The sequence below is a fragment of the Paramormyrops kingsleyae genome, chromosome 14 (genome assembly GCF_048594095.1).
Source record: "Paramormyrops kingsleyae isolate MSU_618 chromosome 14, PKINGS_0.4, whole genome shotgun sequence".
Taxonomy (NCBI): Eukaryota; Metazoa; Chordata; class Actinopteri; order Osteoglossiformes; family Mormyridae; genus Paramormyrops; species Paramormyrops kingsleyae.
In genome coordinates, this window is record NC_132810.1 from 7,251,786 (window position 1) to 7,264,160 (window position 12,375).

General features: G+C 53.4%; 1 protein-coding gene across 3 annotated transcripts in view; it reads right to left on the reverse strand.

Annotated features, from left to right (window-relative positions):
* The window catches only part of kif26ab (kinesin family member 26Ab), a 76,228-nt gene that overhangs the window by 54,884 nt on the left and 8,969 nt on the right, over nucleotides 1–12,375 (reverse strand). The gene's annotated exons all lie outside the window — the stretch shown is intronic.

Sequence of the window (12,375 nt, forward strand, 5' to 3'; positions counted from 1 at the left end):
GTGGGGACCGCAAAACGAGGGGGTGCTTTAAGGGCCTGGCACACAGGAGGGTGGAGAGCCCCCATCTGGAGAACGACCACTGCTTTGGACTCCAACGACTCTGTCGTAAACACGGCGCCGCCCTGAAGCACCCAGCCTCAATAAACCGGGTTGGAGCGTACCATAAATGGGGGAGGGGGGTGTTGTTAGTGTGTGTGTGTGTGTGTGTGTTTGAGTGTGTATTGACGTACCCTTAGTCCAATCCTGTCCCTACTCCCCCCCCCCCCCCACCCCACCCCACTTCCATACTATCCTAACAAACATGGCTAATGACGAATGACACATGTGGCACCTGCTTCGTCCCTCATCTCTCCGTGAAGTGAGTTACGGCTCGGTCCCAAAGCCTCTCCGCGTGGCATTGTTTAAGGTGAACACGTGCCGCTAACACAGGGACACATCGGTGTTTTAAACGCTATTCTACCCCCGTCTGACCAGAGAAATTTAAAACCACTCTGCCTCTTTGTGGGGCTGATAATGAGGAACCTTATCCGTTGGCGCGATAAAATCGCGGTAAAGAACACAAACAACATTTTTCCCATCCAGCCATCTGCGAGACATTAGCTGTCACCCGGTGCCCCCCCTCCCGTATCTATACAACAAATTGGCTTAATATTTAAATGCCCCCCCATTTATAGCCCTACAAGGGACGACAGGCACTCCTGAATTCCTTTAAAGGCTGGCCACGTCCTGACAGCATCCAAGGTTCCCAGATCCTCACGCCGTCCCTCTCGGAGGTTCGCGAAACTCGCTTTTGGGGACTAGCTGCTTCATTTTTGGCAGAACGGCACCCTGGGAAATATCTGGTTTGGAGTACAGGAGAGTCTCACGAATCAGAAGCCTGCAGAGAAGCTAAGCCATGCTCCACAGAAACGTCTCAAAGACAATAATGAGCCATAAAAAAACAAGCATGTTATCTGTAAGAATATGCGTGTGAAACGATGTGATTTATCAGCGGCAAAAACCATGAAAGTCTAATGACATCACAGCTATAGCGGTCACGCGTTTTCTCCTTGGACCCTGCATGATAATGAGGCTCCAAGGTCCTGGCTTTGAGCCCTCGGTTACCCACGTGGTTCTCTGGGCCGGAGTTGATCGGATCTGGTCTACCAGCACGGAGAGGACAGTAGCTGCGACGCTTTCAGGATGCGGGGACCAGCAGTTGCTGGTTTAACCGCCGTTGCGTCCATGTCTGGAGGTCTTTGTCTTCTCAGGCAGAGCCGGGACCTTGAGCGACGGGCCACGTCTTGCAGGGAATTAGACCCAGCTCTCCCCCCCACAATTACAGTCATTCAATCAGTGGCACAAACACAGGGCAGGGGGACGTTGGGGTTTGGGGGATTGGTACCACCCCCCCCCCCACCTTAGCCACTGAACTATCATCTCATTTTTTACAGCACTGCTAATGATGACCAAGACCGGCCTAAAACACACACGCACCCTGGAATTACACTGACTGAATAAAGACGCGATCAGCCTCGGAGATGCAGAGAAAGAAAAGCCGTTGCCATGGCGACGGCAGCGAAACCCAGCCTCAGCAGCTCGCATCGATTTCCAATGGACTGGCACTGACCCCTCCGGCTGGTTGTTGGGGGGACAGGAGCAGGGTTGGCAGGCATGCTGGAGGGAGGGGCGCGACCCAGCACCCAGCTCTTCTGAGTGACGCCTAATTACCGATGGCACGAGCCAAGGTGGGCATTCCCAGCCAGGGGAATTTTCCCAAAAAAAATTGCCACGCAGTGTTATATAATGATGGGTCAGTGCTCCCCTTCCCCAGGGCCTCCACAAAGCATTATGGGTAATAAGGAAGGTCTGGCCATCAGCTGTAGCTCCCGTTTAACTCTCTGAACAAGGGGAGCAGCTCTTTGGGGAAAATGTTTAAGAGCCAAGTCAGCAACATGTCACAAGCTGCACTAAATCAATGCCCCACCCCGGCCCCTGGGGGGCCCTGTCACACACAAAGGGCCGAAGCGCAAGGCGAACAATCCATGTCCCCGTCCCGTGGTCTGCAGGCGTGGGCAGAACATTAGGGGGAGGAGAAAAGTGCGACACATTGGCCGCTCTCACAGACCCCCGCTCCCCCCCCACCCAGGCCGACCCGGACGCTCAACCGCAACAAGACCGAGCAGGAAGGCTGGCATGTAGCGAAGCTGCAAGGTCCGCGGCTGCTTCATGTTACCCTGAGAAGTGAGAAATGAAGGGGCGAGTGCCGGCGAGGTGGCGCGCGGCAAACAGACGCCTGACGCTGGCAAACAGCCGGGCGAAGCCAGGCCAGGCTGCAGCTAAGCCAGGCTCACAAAGAGCCTCATAGCCGGGGGCCTCAGCAGGTGTGGGGAAAATCAGCACGGCTCGAGAAATACCCACAATGCCCCACTCTGCCGACAAAACCGCCCGGGGTCCGAGTTCCCGCGGTGGTTCAGGCGGGCGCCGTCGGCGAATACGAGGCACCAAAGAGACTCTTGCTGCTCCCTTCACTTTCAGCAGTTTGTCAACAGCCACAAGGCGTGTTGTCAGATGAGAAAGCTGGGGGGGATTAAAGCAGCCTGCGCACATATGCTGCATGTTATACGGGGGATTTACATCCGCGTGCGCTGCCAGAGCGCTGAGAGCGGCTATCGCTGGCGGGCCAGCTTCTCTGCGCGCTGGAACCGATTATGCTATACACTATCCTGTGAGGAATACACAAGGACAAGTAAACACACACACTCCTGCCTAAGCACAAATACCCACACAGACATAAACACCATGTCACTTAAAGCACAAATACCCACAAAGATGTAAACACACTCTTAGTTATACACAAATATCCACAACAAACATAAACACACACACAAACACTTAAACACAAATATCCACACAAATGTAAATGCACTCTCACTTAAACAGAAATACCCACATATAAAAGCACCCATACTGTCTATGTATTGAAGAATGCCCCTGCAAGGTCTAATTGTTTTTCTCCAGACAGCAAAACCAAGACACACACTAGCTGTCTGCTGCCCCACGGCCTTCTGGGTAACCAGCCTGTCGCTACGCTTATTCCCCCCCCACCACTCTCTCCGTTCTCCAATTCTGTATCTGTTCTCACTCTTTGTTTTGACTTTACTGGCCCTAGAAACCAGGTCTGTGTAATGCATGCCAACACCATCCCCCGGTAGGGGCTGCCCCCAGTATTATCCATCAACAAACAGAAGCCATTCCACATAGGTGTGCACCATTATGGCGACAGTTTAAACAAACACGCGCGTTCAAGGCGAGGGTGCTATATTTCAGTTCCCCTCTGAGCATGTAAACTCTGTCATTCATTTCACATGTCAGTGTTTGTTCTCTCACAATGGCCTGAGACTCTGATGGAATTGCCAAGCGGACGGATAGACACAGATCCCCCCCGCCTGCAGGGGGCCTAGGTCTCCTGCACCCAGTGATCATTCATGAGCCAGACTTTACTGCTGGCTCTTTACTTACACAAAAATACTCTGAGGGCAGAATGAAAAGTGATTGATCTAGAGGGATAACCAATCTGATTGCAGATGAGGTGGGTCCAAGTCTTCCTATAGTTGCTTGGACCCATGTTCTCTACAACCTGATTGGTTATCTCTCTGAACCAATCATTTTTCCTTCTGCCCTCAGAACGTTATAGTGTTGAGTAAAACTCCCATGAGCTTACTATCGCTATGGTGATCAAAAGATGTTACCGCCACCCGGTGGTGACTCACGGGACCTGTCAGCTCCTCTGTGAGGGTCAACGGAGCACGTGTCAGGACGTGAACTTCAAGCACATGGGTCCAGTAAAACCCTCCCCCGCCGCCATCGAGCACCTCCCACCAGGTCCTTAGCCACTACGCCCCCTGCTGCCCCAGAAGAGGCACCGTGTTCCGCTCCTTCATTTTACCACCTTCCCTTATCGCTGGCGTGTATGTGTTCGCCAGACATGACCTCATCGTTTACTCCAGGCAGCAATGAGAGGAAATGCCGCAGCAAGGGGTCTGACAATGTCATGTTTACGTGAAAAAAAAAATGCATTACGGCTCTGCTGGGCCTTTGTTACCCAGCGATATTACAGGTTATCTTCTCCGCTTTTCAGATGTTTGGCTGAGAATGGTCTTTGTCTCTCTCGCAGCCCTATTGTGAGGAAATCTCTCTAAACAGAACTGAACTGATTGGCTGACAGCTTGCGCTGTGATGCGAGAGAGCCGCAGAGGGGCTAGCGGTGTGGGGGGGGGGGGGGGGGGTGCTCCTCAGCTGCTCCACAGGTGAGGGGGGAACACAGAACACCTGGCAGGCCATGCGGAGGCCTAGTGAAGCAGGAACATGGGCAATTTCAGGAGGAACATTCCAGAAGTTCAGTAGCCTGTGCGCTGAACCCAAAACCCCCAACTCCACATGAAAAGAGCCTGTTTCCTCCACACTGCTTCCTCTTGTTGTTGCCAGACAGGACTGGGTCGGCCATGGTGGTGGGGGGGGGGCGTTACGGGCTACAGGCCCAGGGGGGTCTTCCACACTGATCTGAGTTCCTGACTGACTAGAAGCAGTTAATAAACAGAACACGGGTTACAGTACCGCCCCCCCCCCCCCCCCACACTCAAAGAACACACATGTGACAGGTGCCACATTGACTTTCTAGACACAACGGTGACAAAACCAGACCACATGTTAGGGAGGCACACCAACCACGGGGGGGCTAACCATAGTACCACATCAACCAGACCCCACAGAGACACATAGGAGGATCTAGAGCTGTGAGCACAAAGGCCTAAACCAGGGCCACGGACCAGCCCAGACCTCGAACCATCGGCCAGCACAGTCAAGCCGGCTGTTACCATCGCCATTATCACCCTTTTCCCAAAACAAGCCTCGCGCCTCGTAAATGAAGGAGTTCAGCGGCCTTTCCGCTCCCGAGTCTCCTTTCGCTCTATGACAGCCCCCCAGGTAGGAGTCAGACAGGCTGCTGTAGAGCCCCCCCCCAGGTACGATCCAGACAGCAAGGAGGGAGCTGTGGCAATTAGAGGGAGATTGCGCCCCCCCCCGTGCCGCCCGCCCCTGGCCCCCAGCCGCCCAGCTGCCAATTAGCCGTGAACCTACAACAGGGGCCGACCTGCATGGACTGTATACGGTTTCACTGGCGCTCGAGTGATTTACTCCATGACCAGAGACATAACAGGATGCGGCATAAAGCTTAACGCCCACCGAGCACTGCAGTGTCGGCCACCAATGCCGCGTTGGGACCCTTCTTCCCAACATTCTCTCCCTCCGTCCCACCCACACACTTACCTTTAAAAAAGGGAGGGGGTGTCAAATCGGTATGTGCTAAGGTGCCTCCCCCACTGCTGGGGTTTCACGGCTATTGCATGTCAGCTCCCACAAACCCGCCCCAGCGCCACATCCGTCCGCAGACAAACCCCAGCGGTTCAGTCAGCATCCACCTGTTCGGTGAAACCCGACACTCAAGGACACTGGGGTCAAAGGTCATTTGACAAAGGCAGGGGAGGAACCAGGCCTGGCTGGGAAGAGGCAAAGACGCGCATGCACTCTGATGCCTGGGAAACTAAGCCGGTCCCCAGGGCGACGCGCGGCCCACAGACAGCCATCTGCTGCGATGGCGGGTTTACCAGAGATGAACGCGTGACTCATCACAAAGTGGAGCATCCATTACAGCAGGCCCCGCCCACTCTCCCCGCAGACACAGACCTGTCCAGACCTACTTCCTGCCTAACAGCACTGACCTGCGTCTGGCCCACTTTTTCAGAAGACGTCCTGTCTGAGTGCTGTGTTCTTCTACGGTGTGGCTGCCTGCCGTCTGTTACAAACTAGCTTATGTGGACTGGGAGGGCTGGGAGGTGCTGGTAGTGGGATCCAAGCTGTTGTGTAACCCGTGACAGGGAGACCGTGACCGTGTCGGCACGATGGGCCACGATTGCCGGGAGCATCGCACTGCATTGCGGGAAGTGAGATCGTCCCCAGTGTGCTCAAAGAGCACCGAGGCTCGGCAGAACAACTCTCCTCGAATCTCGCCGCGTACAACAATTCCCTTTCACTTTTACCTGAGGAAATTGAAAAGGCAAAATCACATTTAAATAAGAACTGGATGTTAACCCTTCAGCACTGATCTCCGTTAACATGCCGTGCACAGCTGGAGTCCCGGAGTACGGACCTCCTGCAGAGACACGCGGGGAGGAAGAGAAGAACCACAAGAACCAGCATCAGAGATGTTGCGGAAGAACAGAACATCACACACGTCCCCATTAAGGCTATCACCCAGGTGAGAATATTACATAGCACCCCTAGTGGATGCAGTTGTCATTGCTCCACAGAAAAGGAATACGATGAGAATTCTCCAATGATAGAGTGGATAATGATGCGCTATGAGGTGCGGCGACTGAATTCAGGGCTACTCAGTAACAGCTGTCAACTGCCCAAAAGTTCAGCTCCGATTCATAAAGACCTTATTGATTTTTCACCCTTCCATACAGCTGGCCAAAGCTATAGCAGAAACTCCCTGCTGGGACATCAGGTTACTGGCCCACATCCCGTCTCACTACGCTGTCGCAGTAATACCTAAACATCTCCCTGCCCCCGCGTTGCCTTTTCTCTAAAACCCCTGCAGCAAATTCCCCTTTTTGGAAAATGGCACTTGAAACAAAAATGTACCCGGAGGCTAATCAGCTTTGTCACGGCTGTTCTTGTAAAAACTCAGTTTCTTAGCAGTGATTCCCGGTGCATTGTGGGTAGGAGGCACAGCCCCGTGATTTTTTTCCCCATTTATCATGCTGCATTGCCATCCCTGTAGCCACGCTGTTTATTACCATCTTGTGGGCAAACGTAAGGCCGGTTCAGACTGTGGATAAACACCAGAAAAACAGCCCAACCGTGCTTAAGAGTTATTACGACTTCTGGTCCCTCTAAAAGCCTGAAGGCCCTCAATCCCTTTTTGGTGATCTGCCAGAATGAGCTAATGATCCTATGACCCAGGGGGCGAAGGGTAAAGGTCAACAGAGAACTATAGCCCCCCCCCCCCCCCAACTTCCCATACTTCTGAATTCATTAACCATTTAACTCAGACCCCCAGGTCCAAATGTCTCTCCTGTGTGTTGACGGCAGCACTGTACTCCATCCAAAGTATTTAACGGGCCGGACCTGGGAGATGTGAAAAAGTCACGTGCTCCTTGTCATAAATTCAGTGCTGATCGATATCAGGGGCACCGTCGATATGTTTGCATTATGTGGAAATCACGACGTGGCCATCTATCACAGCTCCCCAATCATCTCCCGTCCCAGGCGTGCAATCCTCCACCACATCGCGTTCCCCCGGGCTGGAGGACAAAGGCTGTCCGACGAGTCTGACGAGCCGTTTACGCTATTGATCTATTTAACTGCCGCTCCGCAGCCACTAGGACCGGTTATGGAACCTCACGACGTTTCCCTGAAACACTTAGGCAGGAGTTTCATGTTTCCCAGTCACTGAAACAGCGAGAGAGGCTCTTGGCACTTCTGCAAAGGCCAATGGCTACACACACATGCACACACACACACACACACACACACACAGAGGCAGCAGAGATCCCTGCAGACTGACATGGCCACAGTGGATGGCTGGCAGGTATAGCACACACCCACACCCATTCGGGTAGTGGAACACGCACCCTTACTGCCCTCATGCATAAAAGTCACCCACATGAACAGCCCCCATCACAGCTGACACACACAAAAGGAATGCGCTTGAACCCAGACCGGTGCCCAAATGGGAGAGCTTATGGGAAGCGGGCCACAGGCCCGAAACCCCCGCAATGCCCCTCAGCTCTGACCTCCAGAATCTCTGTGCGTAATCCCCCCCCCCCCACGGAGCCTTATCTCCGGCTGTCATCAGACAAGGCCCTGATAAGTTCACTGGGCAACCACCAGATAAGCACCCCCCCAACCCACCTACAGCACAAAGCTCAGCAGGGTGGGGGTCCGTCAGAGCGTTTCGGTGAGACCGATGGCCGTCATCCGAGCGGGACGGGAAATGGCGCACCGGTAAACATGGCAGTCACAAAAAAGTCTGGAAAAATCTTGAGCGATAGGCAGAGACGGCCAGAGACACACGTACATTAGCATTCTGTTGGCGACACCATTCCTGACTCCGCAGCAACTCACTCGAAAAGTTACTAAACGAGCAGCTCTGTCCATTCATGAAGGACACTGTGCTGTGTCAGTCACAAGGTCTGTTTCTTTAGGGTTTGCTACTCTTGTGGGATAATTCTTTTCCTAACCCCGTTTGCCTTGTTTTTGCAATCTTATGAAGATATTCTGGGGGACACGTCCTCAAGAGGTTAGAAAAACACACCCTGACACACACCCTCAGCTGCCTGCGCACCCCCACAGACACCCCCATACTCTCTGGGCTACGGGGGGCGGGGGCAGGGGGGGGTAGACAGGCCGACGGCCTTTCAGAGTGTTTCCAGAATCTTCTGCATTAGAGCCAGACTTCCACACAGACACCAAAATAAACGTGCCAGCCTTATCATTCGGGTGTGGGGGGGGAGGGGGGGCACCTTTCCCAGAACCTTTTATAGTCTGGACCAGCTCAGCACCTCCAGCCGGATCTACATAAAACCAGCATTCATGCTGCATCACCTCCACCAGGCTGGTGACTCGACACGAAACGGACAAATTCTGCCCATGAGAGTGTTTGTGCCCCAGTGTAAATTGCCCACTTGATTCGGGGGTAATATCTCAGGGCGGCTTCCTCTGCGAAACAAGGGGAAGACACCTGAGCAATCAGACCGTCGTTTCCAGCACAAAGGCCTGCTTTGTTTTCACCGCTAAAAGCTTTTTCTTTTTTTTTTCTTTTTCCAGGCTTTGGGATGACAAGTGGAGGTAGGCCGGAGGAAGGCCGGCCTTGGCGGCGGCGGCGGTGTCAGGTGACGGGGGCCCCGCCGCAGACAGCGCCGACTGGCCTGCCGGCCGCCTGCAGTCTGAGGTTTATGGCCGATTGTTCATGGCTGACAGGCACTTCAGGCCTCTTCACGGGATACCTGACAGGCCGCCCTCCCCCCAAATCCGCCAAACAGAGGAACCACAAAATAGCTCTTTTACTGAAGTCCTTTGAGGAAAGTGGTCGGGGGGGGGGGCATTAATTAAAGGTAGCTGGAGGCAGGTGGGTAGACTTTCTGCTTTTGTTGAAAGATCCCGCGATTATTACAGAAATTAGATGACATGGTCTGAACCTGGAATCACCCCAGAAGGCGATCATCTTTCGGGGGGGGGGGGGGGGAGTCCCAGCCCACGATCGACCGCCGCACCCCCCCCAAACTGTAATCCAGGATGCGATGGAGGTGCGATTTTTGTTTACCATTTCATGTTAATTGCATGACAGGATCTTGGGGGAGGCAAGATGGGGGGGGGGATTTCTCTGACGCCACGCCCATATCTCTCCTTGGAGGCTCAGCCTGCTGTCAGGCCGTCCTCCCCAGCCGGGGCATCCATGACGAGGGCATCGCGTCGGGTAAGAGATCCGAGGGGCTGCTGACACTCGCCACAGCGGCACGGCCTGGCGCTGGTAATGTCAGCTCGAGAAAAAGATAAAATAAAGGATAGAGTGGGGAGGAAGGATCCAGGGGATGGACTGTCAAAGCAAGGCTGTGTGCAGACAGGGCAGCTGTCACCTTTGAAGGTTCCCACTGGGGCAGACCACACGGAAGGCTTTAGTCTGTTCCAGTGAGGACCCATGTCTTTACAGAGCCAGAAGGTCTCACGGTTGGATCCTCTCAGGCACCTGGTTTAGACGCCACACGACTGACATAGAGCTCCTGCACTAAGAGGCATCTTCACAGACAAGCTCCTCTTAGCCACTGCACACTGAAGCCGTGTCCAGCAGATATGGGGATGAACAGCACAAAGGAGCCTTTCCGGCGCAGTGAGGTTCAGGAGATGATGTCCTGAACCTGGAAGCAGCAGCATAGAACACAGACCCTCTAGGTCAGTGTTTTAGGACCCACAGGCGGTCCATGTTTTCGCTCCCTCCCAGCTCCCAAGCAAAACGTGGACTGTCTGTGGGTCCCCATGGTCTCAGATCGGGAGACACTGCTCTAGGACAATCAGTACCATACTCTGGACATCAGGTGTACCAGAGCCAGAAAGAAATCCCTCATCAAGGGACCAGCACTTCCTACCTTCTCTCACACTGACCCTGAGAACATCCAGGTGTGCGGAGAACATCCAGGTGTGTGGAGAACATCTCCACACATTCAGGAAGACAAATCGCCCGGCCTAACAATCCAGTCCCGGCAGGTGGAGACTTACCCTGGCATGACACCGGCTCAGCGCTGACAGGTATGCGGGAGACCCTCGTGGGGACAGTGTCCCCTTTCTGCTGGAGAAACTGATCCCCCCCCCCCCAGAGCACAAAGCCATCCAATGGCTGGTCACCCCCCACAAGCCCCCAAATTAGACCCAATTTACCCGTCAGCGAGCACCTAATAAAAAAAAGCAGACCCCCCACCCCAAGAAGGACCACACATTCTGAGTGAGTGTGTGTCTGAGGGGGGGGGGGTTCAGTGGCGGGGCCCACAGCAGAACACCTGGGGACGGCTGAAAGCTTAGCCTCCGTTACCATGGCGCGTGTCTGTAGACAGGTGCTGCCCCCCCACCCCTATGAAGAGTCGGCCATTGTATGATCACAGATATACCTCTGCAATAGAGGCCGCACAATGGCTGAGCCGACCCCCCCCATTGAACCAGCGGGGCCGTGCGGCCAGGGCTCGTGAAACCGACCCGTCGGTAATCGTGGGACTTTCCCCTCGAAACTGACAACAAAAGATGGACAGAAAGTAATCTTAAAAAAGAAAAAACTCGAGTCAGTGCAGGCAGCGACAACAATTAAAAGGCCGAGGACTATATTTAACGCCTCTGGGAATGGGAATGGGGGGAGCGCGGCGGACAGGAACACTGTCAATGGCCGTGAAGGTCAGCCGGGTTCGACTTCCCGCCGCCGGCCGTAGGTCGGCCACGTCGCACAACAGCCACGATAAGCATTGTTTTCCTGAACAATGGGCTGCGTCCAGAGCCCATTCGGACTCCCAGACGCAACCTTTCATGTTGTTTGGAAGCGGTGGATCGTATGCTGAGAGAAAACTAACTTCACAGGGCTGGGGTGGGGGAGTTTAACATACAATGAGGTGATGTCACCCTCCGGCTGGGGGATGGGGCATGTAGGTGGATGTTTTTCTCTTTGCAATCTCCTCCAACACGTCTGTCGAGGAAATTTTGCTTTTTTGAGCTTGGCGCTAATTCAGTAGGACCTTGGACACCCTGGTTTCCTGGGGATGCCAACCCCCCACCCTCAGCAGAGCACCTGGCAAGACCCGAACCCCCCCCCAACCCACCCACCACTGCTATGGTAGCAGAGGCTGACACGGTATTGAACTAAAGCATCTGATTGGCTTTTCAGTATCCATTAAACTGTTGTGAATGTTGGGACTCTACCCTTGCTGAGCGCTATATCCCACATCTAAATGCAAACAGCCGGTGGCCAAGCCAGCCATATGAAGCCCCCCCACTGCATATTCTCCAAACTTTAACTTGACCCGACACCCTCCCACTTCCAAAGCAAAGACCAGCATGAGAAAACAGGCCACCCAATCAGCACCCACGATCCATAGTGAGTGGGCGTGTCTATTCAAAACTTGAGACAAAGTGACATTTCTCATGTTCTGTATTGTGGCAAAAACCCACAGATGCTGTTTTCCAATAGCCTTTGATCTCAACCACTAAATTTCTCTCTAAAGCTTCATTTTGTGATTGGAATGTTTTTCCTGGCTGCTTGTATAGTTTTTATAGTTGTATTTCACATAAACACAGTGTATTGATGGCATGCAATGAGGATTCAGGGGCAAAGAGTCCCACAATGCATTGCATCCCTGAGTCCTTCCCCTGTCCACAGCACCAACCTCGACCCCCCAAGCTCAAGGGGGGGAAGCTAGGGGGTTAATCCCACTACAAAAGCAAGGTGAGCAACTAGTCCATGTCACAAGGAAACTACCACTTCAACTAAAAAGACCTGGATTTTTACTTTAGCGCCGAGTTCTTGCTGTGTGCTGATTGGTCAGTCTCCTATAATCATGCATGTGTCACTAATGTTAATGTGAAACAGCCCGATGAGTCTTTCAGTGAAGGAAACAAACAAGTACATGAAGAATGGAACTAATTAGCCAAGGAGCCTTTCAGTTTCACAGTAGTTTGTAAAACCTGAAGTAGCTCATAGTGTCCCCCTCTCCTCACGGTGGTCACCCTATACAGAAGTCAGGTTTAACAGAGCTAAATACGAGGCATCGAACAGCATGACACAGGACATTCAGCAAC